This window comes from Chrysochloris asiatica, unplaced genomic scaffold (genome assembly GCF_000296735.1).
Source record: "Chrysochloris asiatica unplaced genomic scaffold, ChrAsi1.0 scaffold00068, whole genome shotgun sequence".
In the NCBI taxonomy this organism is placed as follows: Eukaryota; Metazoa; Chordata; class Mammalia; order Afrosoricida; family Chrysochloridae; genus Chrysochloris; species Chrysochloris asiatica.
The window spans coordinates 10,640,342-10,657,498 of NW_006408586.1; the positions used below are offsets into that span (position 1 = coordinate 10,640,342).

Sequence of the window (17,157 nt, forward strand, 5' to 3'; positions counted from 1 at the left end):
TGACCCTTCACTTTACCAATAATGATAGTGGGTCCAAGCAAAATGAAGTCTTTGGCAACCTCATCTTTTCTCCATTTATCACAACATTATTTGTTTGTCTAATAGTGAGGGTTTTATTTTGTTTACATTGAAGTGCAACCCATACTGAAGGCCGTTTACCTCCTCATTTTTTACAATTTCTTTAGCATCTCTACTCTGGAAAGCAAATTTCAGAGTCTTCTGACATCCATTTTGGTCTTTTCCTTCTTTCTTGTCTTCTTAATGACCTTTTCATTTCTTCCTTATAATATTTTTTATGCCATTCCACAACTCTTCTGGTTTGGGGCCACTGGTGTTTAATGCATCAGATCTGCTTTGGAGATGATTTTTAAATTCAGGCAGGATATGTTCAAGGTCATATTTTTGCTCTCTTAGATCTGTTTCAATTTTCTTCCACGTCAACCTGAGCTTGTATATGAACAATTGATGGTCTGTTCCACAGTCTATCCCTGGCCTTGTTTTGGCTGATGATACAGAATTTTCCACTGTCATTTACCACAGGGTTATGGAGTACTGGTGTGGCACTGCAGGACAATGCCCTGGACAGCAAAGTCAGTTTGGACTGCAAGGTCAGTGGCTCGAACCCACCAGCTCCTTCTTGTAAGCCCGATACAGGGTCACTAAGAGCCTGAACCTACTCGATGGCACATAACAGCAACAACATACCACAGATGCAGTGAATTTGATTTCTATGTATTCCATCTGGTGAGGTCCATAAGTATGGTTATCTTTTATGTTGTTTGAAAAGGTTTTTGCAACTAGCAAGTAATTAGTCTTCCAAAATTCTATCACGTAATCTCCAGGATTGTTTGTATCACTAAGGTCATATTTTCCAACTATTGTTCCTTCTTTTTTTTTTAAGATTTTAGGGTTTATTTATCCTCTGGTGAAAAACCCACAGTCATCGCAGAATATTGATTCCTTCTTTTTGCCAGCACCAACGTTGGCCTTTGCAGTCCCCCGTACTTTCTTCATTAGGTTTTTGCGTTCCTTACGCTGTTTTCTTGAGGTTTTCTTCTTGTCATACAGGCCGTGTCTTGCAAGTCTGTGTTTGGGTTCATTTTTCTTTGCATAATCCAAGGAATCGTAAATCATGCCGAAGCCAGTAGTCTTGCCACCACCAAAATGGGTTCTAAATCCAAACACAAAGATGACATCCGGTGTCGTCTTATACATTTTGGCAAGTTTTTCCCGACTTTCTGTCTTAGGTACTGTTGCCTTCCCGGGGTGAAGGACATCAATGACCATTTGTTTCCACTGAAGTAGTCAGCGGTTGGTCATGAACTTCCTTGTCCGCATAGTTACTGTGTCATTCATGATGGCGGCAGGCCTCCTTCTTTTTTATTTCCAACCTTTGCATTGCAATCACCGGCAATTATCAGTACATCATGATTTCATGCTTGATGTATTTCATGCTGAATAAGTTGATAGAATTCTTCAATTTTGTCAGCATTGGATTTAATGGTTGTTGCATGCATTTGAATGATAGTGGTATTCACTTGTCTTTCATGTAGGCATATGGATATTATACTATCACAAGCAGCATTATACTTAAAGATAGATCTTGAAATGTTCTTTTGATGAAGAATGCAATACCACTCCTCTTCAATTTGTCATTCTTGGCTTTAGTAGACTATGCGATTGTCCAATTCAAAATGACCATTACTAATCCATTTCTGATTACTAATTAATACATCATTGTTGTTGTTAATATGTCACCACGTTGGTTCTGACCCACAGCGACCCTGTATAGGGTTTCCAAGGAGTCCAATCAATGCATATTATATCACTTTTTGTGTGTTCTATTTCATTTTTGACAATTTCTAATTTTCCTAGATTCATATGCTGTACAATCCATGCTTAATTATTAATGGATGTTTACAGCTATTTCTTCTCATTTTGAGTTTTGACCCAATAGCAAATAAAGACCCCAAAAGATTTAGTTCATTTTTGTCATTATGGTCAAGTCTACTTTGAGGAGGCAGCTCTTCTTTAGTCATATTTTGAGTGTCTTCTAACCAGAGGAGCTCATCTTCTAGCACTTTATTGGACAACTTTCTGGTGCTAGTCATATTGTTTCTATAGTCAATATTCTGGTACTCTCTGACAATGTTCCACAGACTTTCTTAAAGTTCTCAGTGGTTGAGCATTCAGAAAAAGTCTTCCTCGCCTTATTTCTAGTCTGTTTAAGTCTGGAAGTTCAGTTGAAATCTGTATGCCTTAGATGACCTTGTTGTTGTTATATACTGTTGAGACAGTTCCGAGTTTCCAAGGAGCATCTGGTGAATTTGAGCAGCCAAACTACAACTGGCATTGTAGTTCATCTCATTATCCTGCAATGCCATACCAGGACTGCACTCTGGTACACAGCTTACAGCATCACAGCAACTTGCAATTCACCACAGTATGACAAACTGCCAGATGAAATGGTAGAAGGGGAGGTAATTAGGGTGGGTCCTTTATTACTTTACCACTTTTGTTCTTATAAGAAGAGTATCAGGAACGAAAGACACAGAAGAAGATGGCCATGTGAAGACTAATGCAAAGGTTGAAGTTTTGGTTCCAAAAGTCAAAGAATGTAAGTGACAAGGAAAGATCTTCTACTTGGGAATTTAAACATATCATGTCTCTGCTGACATCTTGAATTTGAGCTTTTTGTCTTCAGAATTATGAAAGAATAATTTTCTGTCATTTTAAGCCAGGTAGTTACAAACTGATGCTTTGTTATAGCAATTTTAGTAAATGAATGCAGTCACATATGTAGACTGAACTATGAATGGCCATTTTGAATGTCAGATTTACTGCTTTATTGTTGTTGTTGTTATGTGCCGTGGAGTTGGTTCCGACTTATAGCGACCCTGTACAGAGTTTCCGAGACTGTAAATCTTTATGGGAGCAGAAAGCCTCATCTTTCTCCCACGGAACAGCTGGTAGTTTCGAACTGCTGACCTTGCAGCCCGCAGCCCAATTCGTAACCACTACACTACCAGAGCTCCTTTATAGAACTCTTTAAAAAAAAAAAAAGGAAAGATAGAAGATGCATGGAATCTAAAGACTATGAGTTCTGATTTATTTTGGGAGGCTAACATCTTGAGACAGAAGTTTACATTTACTAGAACTTGCAGAAGAGTAGCAGAAAAGCACTTGTAGAGAGCCTGAGTACAAGAGACTACAAAAAGTTCATAGAAAACTGTAATTAAAAATAAAAATCCCTTAATTTTTTCCCACAATTATTTGATACCCCATCATATATATTTAGAAACTGGTAGGACTTTTTATTTGACTGAATGGTGTAAGCTTCTGTTAACATTTTTTTTTTCCCCATCAGGTCAAAAGTAAGATATATTGACCAATAAATTATTCCTTTTGTGTTACATAGCTCCACACTGAAAGGACAAAAAAAAAAAAAAATTACTTTAGGGAAGAGAAAGAAAGTGTAATATTAAGTGTAAGACCTAGTCCTTGTAAGAAGTCTGACAGATGTTAAGAAATGAGACCATAAGTGGCTCATAAGTGATTCAGTATAGCCTGGAAATGTTCTACCAGCCCCTGGCCTATTCATGTTTAGATCCATTTCCACTTTCCCTCTGCTCTCTTTAGTACACACAAACACTTATTCTTTGAGGATACATTTTCTAGCTTAATGTGTCAGATGTTGCTATGGATTGAATTCTATGCCATTAAAAAGAAATGTTGATGTTTTAACCCTTTGTTTCTATGCATATGACTTTGTTTGAAAATCAACATGAACTCATGAGTGTGCCTAATCCTATTTGATTCCTGTCCTTATAAAGGAAGACAACAGTCAGAGAGAGGTACCGAAGAAGGATGTCATGTGATACTGCGACTGCAAGCCAAGGAAGTTTTGAAGGCTATCAGAAGCTAAGAGAGAATTATGGTATAGATTCTGCTTCAAGACTACTGAAAGAATCAACATAACCAATACCCTTATCTCAGACCCTCACTCAGCCTTCAGAACTGTGGAACACTACATTTCTGTTGTTTAAGGTCATCTACTTTGTGGCCTATTGTTAAAGCAGCCCTAGGAAACCAGTATTTAAATTTTGGTACCATGAAGTAGAGGTGCTTCTATAACAAATACCTAAAAATGTAGAAATCATTTTGAAATTAGGTAATGGATGGAAGCTGGAGCATTTTATGTTTGATAATATGAGCGTAGGTTACTTTGAAAAGATTATTGGTAGTATTATGGAATTTAAGGGTGACTCTGAAGAGGGTTCAGAAAGAATTTAGAATTGTTTCAAAAGCATCTATAGTCATAAATGAAATATACACAGAAATGTGGACTTTAAATGTGCTTCTGGTGAAGCTTTAAAATGAAAAAGTGAACTGGCTATTGGACAATGGAGGGAGGGTGATGCTTTTGCTATAAGGAGGCAAAGGACTTGTCTGGATTATGTTAAAATGTTTCATGAAATTTAGAACCTATAAAAATGTCTCTCACTGATGCAAATAATTTGCACTCAGCTGCTAACTAAATGGTTGATAGTTTGAATGAACCAGCAGCTCTGCAGAAGAAAGCCTTAGCTATTGGCTTCCATAAAGATTATAAATAAAAAACCCAATGAAGCTAAGTATTCTTTAACACACGTAGTCACCATGAGTCAGAAATAAATTATTGCAAAATATAGAGTAGGTAGTATAGGATTTCTAAGTGAATAATTTGGATATTTTGATAGACTGATATCTGTTTATTGATAGACTGAGATTTTTAAAGCAATATTTGGAAGGTGCAGTCTTCTTTCTCTTTGTCTCCTATTGTAAAATGCATGATGCAAAGTGATAAAGTGAAGATTTTATCAAATTGTTAAGTATGTTGTTGTGATGTGCCGTGGAGTCGGTTCCAACTCATAGTGACCCTGTACAGGGTTTCCCAGGCTGCAAATCTTTACGGAAGCAGAAAGCCTCATCTTTCTCCCACGGGACAGCTGGTAGTTTTGAACTGCTGTACAGGCGGTTCGGAGCCTGATTCATAACCACTACGCTACCAGAGCTCCTTATTGTTAAGTATAAAGAAACAAAAATTCTAAGATTTTGAAAATTATCAGCCTACTCCTGGTATGGCACTGAAGGATAAGCACTGGGTAACAAGGTCAATTTGAATCTCAAGGTTAACAGTTCAAACCCACCAGTCACTCTTTGGAAATCCTATACAGTGTCAGTAAGAGTCAGAACTGACTCAACAGCACTTAACAACAGTATTTTTTAAATTGGGAAAGTATGATGCAGAGAGTGCACTAAGGGTTTGGTTTGACAACCATTTGTAAGGACATCAAGCTTTGAATTGTGCATCAAATCGGCTATCTCAGTAGATAAGCTAGGAGGATAGACTGAAGAGGACAGATATAGGAGAAAATGAAGGAAACTGGTACAACTCCTGGAATTCTATAGTCAGGAAACAGGCAGGCACATTTACTTGGCTGCATGCGTTCTATAGGAAAAAGGATGAATGACTCTCTTAAGACTTGCATCATTTCAGTTCAAGAAAACAGGGCCACTGCTCTAGTGAACCATCATGATAAGATTATTCTGAAGTCTAGAATTTTATGAAATTTACCTTGTTGAATTTTAAACTTTCCTTGGCCCCATGACCTTAGTTTCCTCTAATTTTTCCCTTTAGAGATGGAGTAACCTCCAACAGAGTGATAGCTGTAGTTGACTCAAGCATAACAATTGTGAGGATGGTACAGGACTGGGCAGTGTTTCATTCTGTTGTGCACAGGGTCACTATGAGTTATTTATAGGATCACTATGGGGAATTGACTTGACATCACCTAACAATAACAAAAACCTAGCACAAAACATGTTGTCACCTACCATTCCTTATAGAACCCGCTCTACTCCTCAGCTAGGTTCAATAATTCATTGATTGCAATTGCCACACAGAACTCAGAGACAATATTCACTGTTATTAGTTTATTAGAGGAGTTAATGGGTTTCAATATAGGCTCAAAAATTCTCAGGGCACAGTTGTTTCAGTAAGGACAGACTCTCCCTGACTAACCAATGTTACAAAGCTCTTTTAGGGCTTCTGATAAACATGCACAGAACACCACGCCTCCATAAGCCTCAGCTGAAGGCACTTGGCTCTAGTTCTGTGGATTAACTCTTCCAATTAAGTACTTGGAGGTACCCCACTCTGTAAGTAAGCCTTATGCCTAAAGTTTCTCAGCCTTACTTGCACCATCAGCTGGGAAGCCCATTGCTGTATCTGCTGCTTTCAATCCTGTTTCTTCTTCTAGTCATGACAGCTTCGGCTTTGCACTACCCACAGGCAGACCTCTTTCTGGCCCCCAGCCCCTTGGCCTGGCCTCTGCCTTGCTCCAGCAATATCGCAAACCTTCTTTAATGCTACCAATAAATGTCCAAAGGGCATACCACTCTACCATAAGATTCAACCCAAAGGTGTTGAACTTTAGCTCCATGGGTCAGAAAACTGAATTCTCCAATTAAATGCCTGGAGACACCCTCCTCTGTGAACAAGTGTCCAGCCCCAAAGCAACAAGTTTTATATGATCTGTGGGCCAGAAAGTCAACCACTCTGGTACCCTGGCTTTTGATATTGTTGCTGTTGCTCTTCTGCCACTCCTTCTATGTCACAGCTTTCTGTCCTTGGGTCAAACAGACTCAATGTGCAGGAATCTCAGGAGCCAAATGCTGTGTTCCATTTCTGACTCTTTCTTCTTTGATAGTAGATCCCCACTCGTGCTTCTGAGATGGCTTACTTTATAGCCATGTTAGAATTTCAAGTTTTTACAATTACAGTGTAAACAATACAATGTTAGCATCCACAGCTGAACTATAGTATCCAATCAGTATCTTCTCCCACCTTTTCTTACCCAGACCCACCAGAAAAAAAAAGTTGTTTGGTGGAAGCTACAAAAACTAAGGCTAGAAAAGGCATATTAAATGATTCATTTCACGACATCTAAAACTACCTCATATTGTCTGTGTTTTCAGACATCATTGATAGTATATTTATACCATGTATCTGAGCACCTAAGTTTGTCCCTATTTTTTCATTGATGATTTTTGTATTTTTTATATTTCTATGTTTCACATTTAGGTCATATTCATCTTGAGTTTGCTTTTGTCTATGTTGTGTTTCATTCTTCTGTAAATGGATTTGTTAAAGAGATTATTTTTTCCCCATGCAATGTGCTTCACCCCTTTGCCAAACATCAGATGACAATTGTTGTTGTTAGATGCTGGCAAGTCAGTTCCAACTCAAAGCGACCCAACTCATAATAACCGAATGCATAACAAACTGAAACTCTGCCTGATCTTGCACCATCTTCACAATTATTGTTATGCTTGAATCTATTGCTGTTGCAACTGTGCCAACCCATTAGTGGTCTTCCTTTTTTTTAACTGACACTTCACTTTACCAAACATGATGTCCTCCTCCAGGAACTGGCCCCTCTCAATAACATGTCTGAAATATGAGATACAAAGTCTCACTAAGTCTCTTTTAAGGAGTATTCTGCCTGTATTTCTTCCAGCATGGACCTGTTTATTTTTCTGGCAGTCTATGGTACTTTCAGTAATCATTCCCAACACCGCAACTCAAATGCATCAGTTCTTCTATAGTCTTCCTTATTCCCTGTCCAACTTTCAGATGCATATGAAGCGACTGAAAATACCATGGCTTGTGCCAGGCATACCTTAGTCCTCAAACTGACAGCTCTGCTCTTGAACACTTTAAAGAGGTATTGTGCAGTACATTTGTCTAATGGCCTAATACAATATGCTTTTGAGTTCTTGGGTGCCGCTTTCATGAGTGTAGAGTCCATATCCAAGCAAAATGAAGTCTTTGACAACCTCAATCTTCTCCCCATTTAACATGATGTTATTTGTTCTTCATCCATAAGTATTTTAAGCCCACTCTGCTTTCAGCAAGCAAAGTTGTATCATCAGCATATCATAGGTTTGTTCTTCTTCTTTAGCAATGCTTTCTTTAACCAGGGTCTCTTTCTTTTCCACATAAAGTTGGTGATTATTATTTTTTTTTTTTCATCTTTTTAAAAGCATTTTGATGGAATCAGGATTGGGCTTGTACTATATCTGTAGATCACTTTGGGCAGTATTGATATATTCACAATGTTATATCTTCATATTCAGGAGCAAGGCATATCCTTCCATTTATGTATGTCTCTTTTGATATCTTGAAGAAATGTTTTATAGTTTTCTTTGTATATGTCTTTTGTTTCTCTAGTTGAATTTAATCTTAAGTTATTTTATCTTTTGGGTGGGTGTTTTAAATTGTTTTCTTTTGATTTTCTTTTCAGAGCTCTGTTATTTAGTATAAATGAATCCAACTGATTTTTGGATGTTGATTGTGTATCCTGACACTTTACTAATATTTCAATGAGTTCCAATAATTTTCTGAGTGTTTAGGATTTTCTTCTATATATAGGATCATGCCATCTGCAAATAGAGTTTTACTACTTCTTTGCCAACTTGCATGTCTTTAATTTCCCCTTCTTGCCTCATATCTCTAGCTAAGACTGCCAACACAATATTAAATATTGTGCTGGTGATAAAGAGCATGATTGTTTTGTTCCCATTCGAAACAGAGTTCTTTCAATTTCTCTTCATTGACAGTAAAATTAGCCATTAATTTTGTATTTATAACTTTAATTATGTTGAAGAATTTCCCTTCTATTCCTATTTTGTTGTGTGCTTTTATCAGAAATTGGTGTTGGATTTTGTCAAATGCCTTTTCTCCATCAGTCAATCGGATCACTTTTTTTTCTTTTGTTTTATTTATGTGATGGATTATGTTGATTGCTTTTTTAATATTGAAATTCAAAATGGGTATGATTTGTATTTGGTTTTGAAGTATTATTTTTGATATATTGTTTGATTCTATTGACTAGGAATTTTTTGCAAATTTTTGCATCAATGTTTATGAGGGCTGGTGATGGTAGATGTGTGCCAACAACTCCATTCTAACTCACAGTAAATATAGGGTTTCTGAGGCAGTAAATCTTATGAAAGATAAAGGTTTAAACATTCTTTTTTAGTGATGTCTTTGCCTGGTGTTGGTACCGTGGTAATACTCATTTCATAAAATGAATATGGGTATTCTCCATCCTTTTTATGTTCTCAAATTTTATGAGTAGAATTGTTGTCAGCTCTTCTTTAACTATTTGATATTAATTCCCTTGTTAACTCATCTTGGCATGGACTTTTCTTTATTGGAAATTTCATATAACCTGATTAATTTCTTCTTTTGTTATGGGACTGCTATTATTTTTTCCCTCAGTCTGGTTTAATTTACTTAGTGTATTTAGTGTGTCTCTCCATATATATATATATATTTTCCCATTTCACTCAGATTTGAAAATTTGATAGACTACAGTTCTTCATGTTGTTAGGTGTCATTGAATTGATTTTGACTCACAGAGATCTCATGCACTGAATGAAATACTACTTGGTCATGTACCATCCTCAAAACCATTGTTAAGCTTGAGCCCATTGCTGTTGACACTGTGTCAATACATCTCATTTGGGGTCTTCCTCTTTTTTGCTAACCTTCCATTTTACCTAGCATTATATTATAGCTCTGGTATCGTAGTGGTTAGGAATCAGGCTGCGAGCCTCAAGGTCAGCAGTTTGAAACTACCAGCGGTTCCGTGGGAGAAAGATGAGGCTGTCTGCTCCTGTAAAGATTTACAGCCTCGGAAACCCTGTGTAGGGTTGCTATGAGTCGGAACCGACTCCACGGCACATAACAATAACAAATATCCTTCTCCAGAGACTGGTCACTACTGACAATATGTCCAAAGTATGAAAGACAAAGCCTTACCTTCCTGGCTTTCAAGGAGCATTCTGGCTGTATTTCTTCAAACACAATTTTTTTTTGGTTCTTCTAGGAATCCATGTTATTTTTAATGCTCTTCTCCAACACCATAACCCAAATGCATCATTTCTTCTATGCATTCATCAGCATTCTATTCCTTCTTCTATGCATTCATCATTCTTATTCATCAGCCAACTTCCACATGCATATGAGGCTTTTGAAAATATCTTGGCTTGGGTCATGCAAACTTTAGTCCTCAAACTTTAAAGAGATTTTATGGAGCAGATTGCCTAATGCAATGTATTATTTGATTTCTTGATTGCTGCTTCCATGAGTGTTGATAGTAGATCCAAGCAAAATGAAGTCTTTGACAATTTCAATCTTTTCTCTGTTAATTTATTGGTCCAATGATGAGGATATTTGTTTGCTTTACACTGAGGTGCAACTCATAATGAAGGCTGTGGTCTTTGATCTTCAACAGTAAGTATTTAAAATCCTCTTCACTTTCAGAAATCAAGGTTGTATCATTTGTGTCTCGCAGGTTGTTCATGAACCTATCTCCAATCCTGATACCATGTCTTTCTTCATATAATCCAGCATCTCAGATTATTTGCTCAACATAAATATTGAATAAGTATGGTGAAAGAATACAACCCTGGCACACAGCTTTCCTGATTTTAAAGCATTTATTGTTCCCTTGTTCTGTTTAAACACATACCTCTTTCTTTCTTTTTCAAAGCGTTTATTGTGAATTATGTGTTAGTTTAGATGGGAGAACATTATCTATTATCCTTACATTCATTTTGTTTCATTGCAATGATCACAATCCCCTGCATGAATCATCAAACAACCAAAGGGTACACCCTGCAGCCTGCTCCCCAGCTGCCAGTACACAGCCCCTCTCCCTCCCTGAGTCCAAATTCCCCTGTCACTCCTTCTCTCCACCGCATCATCTCTGTCTCCATCCCTGGCATCATCGCCTCCCCCTACAGAGTCCTTCACTTCACTTTTCTCCCTCCCATGATGGTTCCAGGGATTTTTGCTCCTGGACTACACAATTAGCCACTCCCCTTCTTTTGTTACAAAACATTTACCTTTCCAACACTCATTGTCCAATTTGATAGCAATCATTTCCTATTGAACCACAGGAGTCCTATCCCCCACAGCTTTTAGCAACCCTATCCAGACAGGTTGGAAACAAGTCAGTGGAGAGTCTATCTTTCCCATACTCTCTGGAACTATGCTCCCTATTGAAAGCTTGTAAGCCAGTCTTCTTGTCTTTGTAGTACCCCCCCCCCCATTTTGGGTAGCGAATATTAGGTTCCCCATCCTTGTTGGCCCTGTGTACCAAGAGAGTGGGAGTGATGTTTGCTGTAAAGATTTGTTCGCTCTTTTGTCATACTGCATTCACAAGCATAGGTCAAGTTCTTCATACACTTGTAGTGGGTTACTCTTTTTTTTTTTCTTTTTTTTTTCCCTCTTCTTTCTTCCTTTAGTCTTGATCTGATCATCCAGCCAGTTATGCCAGGTCAAATGGGTACTATCTGCAAGTGTGGGTGTTCTTGTGTATCTCACCTCACTTCATATCAGCTGGATGCATCATACTTCGCTCTAGTCCCCTGGGGCCAGGTCCCTGCCCCTAGGTCCAGGTGTCCCCAGTTCTCAGCATACTGTTGGCAAGCCAGGTCTCAATCCAGGATAATAGGAGGCTATTGAATGTGGTCAGGTTTAGCTCACAACTTAATTGCTGTTTTTCCCCCACTTCCTCTTATAAGTGACCAATGTGGTCAGCAGCAGGACCACATGCCTGCTTGTGTATTCCATTTGAGTTTCAGTCTTGGAAGGGGGTTTACCTTGAGGGGACCTGACCACTTGCCTTGATGGCTCCCTGGGGAACTCTTGCTTGTTGTTGTAGTAGTCAGTTGGACTGCTATTATTGTTTTTTATTTTTCCTGCTGGTCTTTCTTTCAAGAAGTATCTCCTATTCTTCTAGCTGCACCAGGCTGGTTTGCTTGTCCTTTCAAGTGGAAATTTCCCACCTCTGAAGAAGATTCTGGATGGGAATCAGGACTCCACCTATGGTCTTGCGCAATGAAAAAGCTCTGGAGGGATCCTGTTCACTGTGCAAGTTCAAGCCCCTTGCACTCAAACTATCCTGGGTCAAGCATGACAACAATAGTGAGGCTGGCCCAGGATCGGGTAGTGTTTCATTCTGCTGTGCATAAGGCCGCTATGAGTCGGTACTGACTCCATGGCACCTAACAACAACAATAACAACAACAACACCATCCCTACCCTGTGCTCCACCTTCCCTTCCCTCCTCTCATCTGAACCCACCACATACACCTCAGTAACCAAAAAAAAAAAAAAAAAAATTCCCTCTTTTAGTGTGGGTAATTTTCCTTAATCTTATACAATAATAATGGTCCTATGCTATATTTCTCCTTTAGTGACTGACTTATTTCACTTAGCATAATGTCCTCAAGGTTAATCCATGTTATGTGGTGGCTTGCAGCTTCCTTTTCATTCTTCAGGGTAGCATAATATTCCATTGTGTGTATGTACTATAGTTTGTTTATCCATTCTTCCATTGATGGGCATTTAGTCTGTCTCCATCGTTTTGCTATTATAAATAGTGCTGCTATGAACATTGGTGTGCATATATGCATATATCTACTCGTGTTATGGCTTGTATTTCCTGTGGATACATACCAAGTAGAGGAATAGCTAGATCATAAGGTATCTCTATTTTCAACCTTCTGAGGAAGTGCCATGTTGTTTTCCAGGGTGGTTGGACCATTTTGCAATCCCACCAGCAATGTAGGAGGGTCCCAGTCTCTCCACATCCTCGTCAACATTTATTGTCCTTTGCTTTTTTGATATTTGCTATTATTGCTGATGTGAGATGATACCTCATTGTTGTTTGATTTGCATCTCTCTAATGTGTACTGATCCTGAACATTCCTTCATGTTTCTTGGCTGCCCGGATCTCCTCCTTAGTAAAGTGTCTGTCTATTCATGTCCTGTGACAAATTTTTTAATTGGGTTATTTGTCCTTTTCTTGCAGAGGTGTTGTAGGTTCCTATATATTTTTAGAAATTAGTCCCTTGTCTGATGTATCATTACAAAAGATTTTTAGCCATTCTGTGGGCTCCCTTTTAACTATTTTAATGAAGTCTTTTGATGCACATAAGTTTATTAATATGTCCCAGTATTTTTAGTATGTCCCAATCATCTATTTTGTCTACTTTTATTAGTGTAATTTTCAAAATGTTTGATTGTCAGTGTATGCCCTGAATTAGAACCCTCACATTTGTCCCTATTTTTTCATTGATAGCCTTTGTGTTTCTGGGATTTACATTTAGGTCTTTAATCCATGCTGTGCTGGTTTTTGTATAAGGCATGAGGTAAATTTCTTGTTTCAATCTTTTGCATATAGCTTCCCAGTTCTGCCAGCACCATCTGTTGAAGAGACTGTCTCCTCCCCGTGCAATATACTTAGGCATTTTGTCGAAAAACAGTTGGCCATAGGCATACAACAACAACAACAATATATGGATGGGTTAATTACTGGGTTCTGAATTCTATTCCATTAATCAATGTATCTTTCCTTGTACCAGTGCCAGTACCAGGCTGTTTTGACCACTGTAGTTGTGTAATAAATTTTAAAAGCAGGGAGTGAGAGGCTTCCCACCTTGTTCTTCTTCTGAAGCAGTATTTTACTTATCCTGGGTCTCATTCCTTTCCATATAAAGTTTGTAATTGTATTTTCCATTTCTTGAAGAATAACATTGGAATCTGGATTGGGATTACATTATATGTGTATATTGCTTTGGGCAGTATTGACATTTTCACAATGTTAAGTCTTCCTATCCAGGAGCATGGTATATTCTTCCATTTTTATAAGTCTCTTTTGGTTTCTTGTAGTAGTGTTTTGTAGTTGTCTGTGTATAGGTCCCTTGTTTCTCTGTTTACCTTTATTCCTAGATATTATATCCTTTGGGTGGCTATTATAAATGGTATTGTCTTCCTAATGTCTTTTCAGCACTGTCATTATTGGTATAGAGGAATCCAACTGATTTTTCTATGTTGATCTTATACCCTGCCACTTTGCTGAATCCTCCAATGAGGTCTAATAGCTTTTTTTACTGAGTCTTTGGGGTTTTCTGTATATAGGATCATATCAACTGCAAATAGAGAGAATTTTATTTCCTCTTTGCCAATTCAGATGTCTTTGATTTACCTATCTTGCCATATAGCTCTGGGTAAGACTCCCAGCACAATATTGAATAGGAGTGGTGACAAAGTCTATCCTTGTCTGGTTCCTGTTTATAAAAGGAAGGCTTTCAGTTTCTCTCCATTGAGAGTAATGCAGGCTGTTGGCTTTGTATATATGCTCTTGATTATGTTGGGGAAATTCCCTTCAATTCTTATCAGGAATGGATGTTGGATTTTTGACAAAAGCCTTTTCTGCATCAATCGATATGATCATGTGGGGTTTTCCTTTTTCTTGTTTATATGGTGTATTACATTGATTGTTTTTCTAATGTTGAACCATCCTTGCATTCCTAATATGAATCCCACTTGGTCATGATGTATTATTTTTTAGATATGTTGCAGGATTTTGTTGGCTAGGATTTTGTTGAGAATTTTTGCATCTATGTTCATGAGGGATATTGGTTTATAATTTTCTTTTAGTGATGGCCTCCCCTTGTTTTGGTAAAAGGGTTATGCTTGCTTTATAAAATGAATATGAAAATTTCCATCCTCCTCTATATTCTGGAAAAATTTGAGTAGAATTGGTGATAGTTCTTCCCTGAATGTTTGGTAGAACTCACCAGTGAGCCTTCTAGGCCTGGACTTCTTTTGATCTGTTCAAGTCTTCTACTTCACTCTGTATGAGTTTAGGTTGTTGTGGTTGTTGTTAAGTACCTTCAAGTCGATTCTGACCCATAGCGACCCTGTACAGTGTTTCTGATGCTGTAAATCTTTACAAGAGCACAAACCCTCATCTTTCTCCCTCAGAGTGGCTGGTAGTTTCAGACTGCTGATATTAAGGTCTGCAGCCCGATTCATAACCACTACGCTAGGTCGTGTTTGGTTTTTTTTATCCATCTCCTCTAAGTTTTCAAGTTTGTTGGAGTACAACTCGTCATAGTATTCTGTTATTTTCCTTTTGATTTCCTTTGGTTCCGTTGTGACATCACCCATGTGGTTTCTAATGCGTGTTATTTATGTCTTCTTCCTTTTTGTTAGGTTTGCCAATGGTTTGTCAATTTTATTAATCCTTTCAAAGAACCAGCTTCTTGTCCTGTTGATTCTATAGTTTTTCTGTTTTCTGTCTCATTTATTTCTGCTCTGATCTTTATTATTTCTTTTGTTTTGGTGGCTGTAGAGTCCCTCTGTTGATCTGTTTCTAATTTCTGGAGATGCTGTATTAATGTATTAATTTTGATTCTTTCCTTTTTTTGGATGTGTACATTTATTTTGAAATAAAATTTCCTCTCAGCACCACTTTTGCTGTGTCCAAAAAATTTGGTATGTTGTTTTTTCATTGTCTTTTGTTTCTAGGAAGTTTGTGAATTCAAATATGATTTCTTCTATTTTCCAGTCACTCTTCAGCAGGGTGTTATTCAGTTTCCATGTATTAAACTTTATTTCCTTGGTCTTCTTCTTGTTGATTTCTAATTTTATGGCATTGCAGTCTGAAAAGATGCTTTGTAGTATTTTGATGTTTGTGAATTTATGGAGGCTTACTTTGTGACCTAACACATGGTCAATTCTGGAGAATGTCCCATGTGCACAAGAACAGAATGTGAATTGTGTTGTTGGGTTGAATGCTCTATACATATCTATGAGGTCAAGTTGGTTGATTGTGCTGTTTGTTCCTCTGTGGCTTTGTCGAGTTTCTTCCTGATTGTTCTGTCCCTTTTCGAAAGTGGTGTATTAGGAACAATGTAGCCTTTTAGATATAGATAAATGAAGCCCGGTGTCTGAGATCTTGCTCACAAACAAAAGTTTGCAAAGTGTACAGAGACAGCTTGGCTCCTTTCAGGAATCTTGCTTTATGTTAAGTATCCTTAAGAAACCACACATCACTGCTCTAGATCATTTAAGCCTAAAAATTAATATATAACAGCTTGATTGAACCTTTTTTTTCTGTAAAAATAAAAATTTTGGATTGTTAAGAAAAACTATGAAAATATCTTAAAAGTTGTTCCTGTGAATCATTATGTCCTGTTTTGAATGATTAATCACTTTTCAGTTCCATATCCTGTCTTAATCACATCCTCCCTTTGTGAGATTACATCCTCCCTTTGTGAATTACATCCTTCCTTTGTAACAATTCCCTCCCTAAAAAAGAGAATAAAAGACTGAGGTAGAGTTAGATCTGTGTGCAATGCTGTGCAATGCTGTGCAATGCTAGGCAATATGTTTGCAGATCTGTCTACCTGCCAGCTTGCATCATATCTATGTGTCTGTCGTTTTTGTATATATTTCATCTCTTTTTCTATCCCTTTCTCCATCAGATCTCCCTTCTTCGTGACACCCACACTTCCTTGTAGAGGCTGGAACCCGACATAGGACCTCAACACCCTAGAATTGGAAAAGCTCAATATCATCAGTCAAAACAAAACCAGAGGCTGATTGTGGAATAGACCATCAATTACTATATGTAAGTTCAGGAAGAAGATGAAGAAATAGAAACAAGTTCATGAGAGCAAAAGTATAACTTGGAACATATCACAGCTGAATTTAGATATAATCTCAAGAACAGATTTGATGCATTAGATACTAATGACCTAACACTGGAAGAACTGTGGGGAGACTATCATACAGAAGCAAATCAAAAGGTCTTTAAAAAGATAGAAAGGAAAGAAAAGGCCGAAATGAATATCAGAAGAGACTCTGAAATTTGTTCAATCGGCATAGAGATGCTACAGTGAATGAAGAAATGAAGATGCCAAAGATTTGAACAGAAAATATCAAAGGTCAGCTTGTGAAAACAAAATGAAATATTATAATGAAATGTGCAAAGATCTGGAGTCAGAAAACCCAAAGGGAAGAACACACCTAGTATTTCTCAAGCTGAAAGAACTGTAGAAAATTCAAGCCTTGACTTGAAATATTGAGGAATTCTATGGATTCCTGATATGGCACTGTAGGATCAGTTGTTGTTGTTGTCAGGTGCCATCGAGTTGGAACCAACTCATAGCGACCCCATGCACAGCAGAATGAAACAATGTCCGCCGATCCTGGGCCAACCTCACTACCGCTGCCACACTTGAGTC

General features: G+C 37.8%; 1 pseudogene; it reads right to left on the reverse strand.

Annotated features, from left to right (window-relative positions):
* Positions 1-915: 915 nt before the first annotated feature.
* On the reverse strand, positions 916-1,356 carry LOC102817765 (annotated as a pseudogene).
* Positions 1,357-17,157: the final 15,801 nt, after the last annotated feature.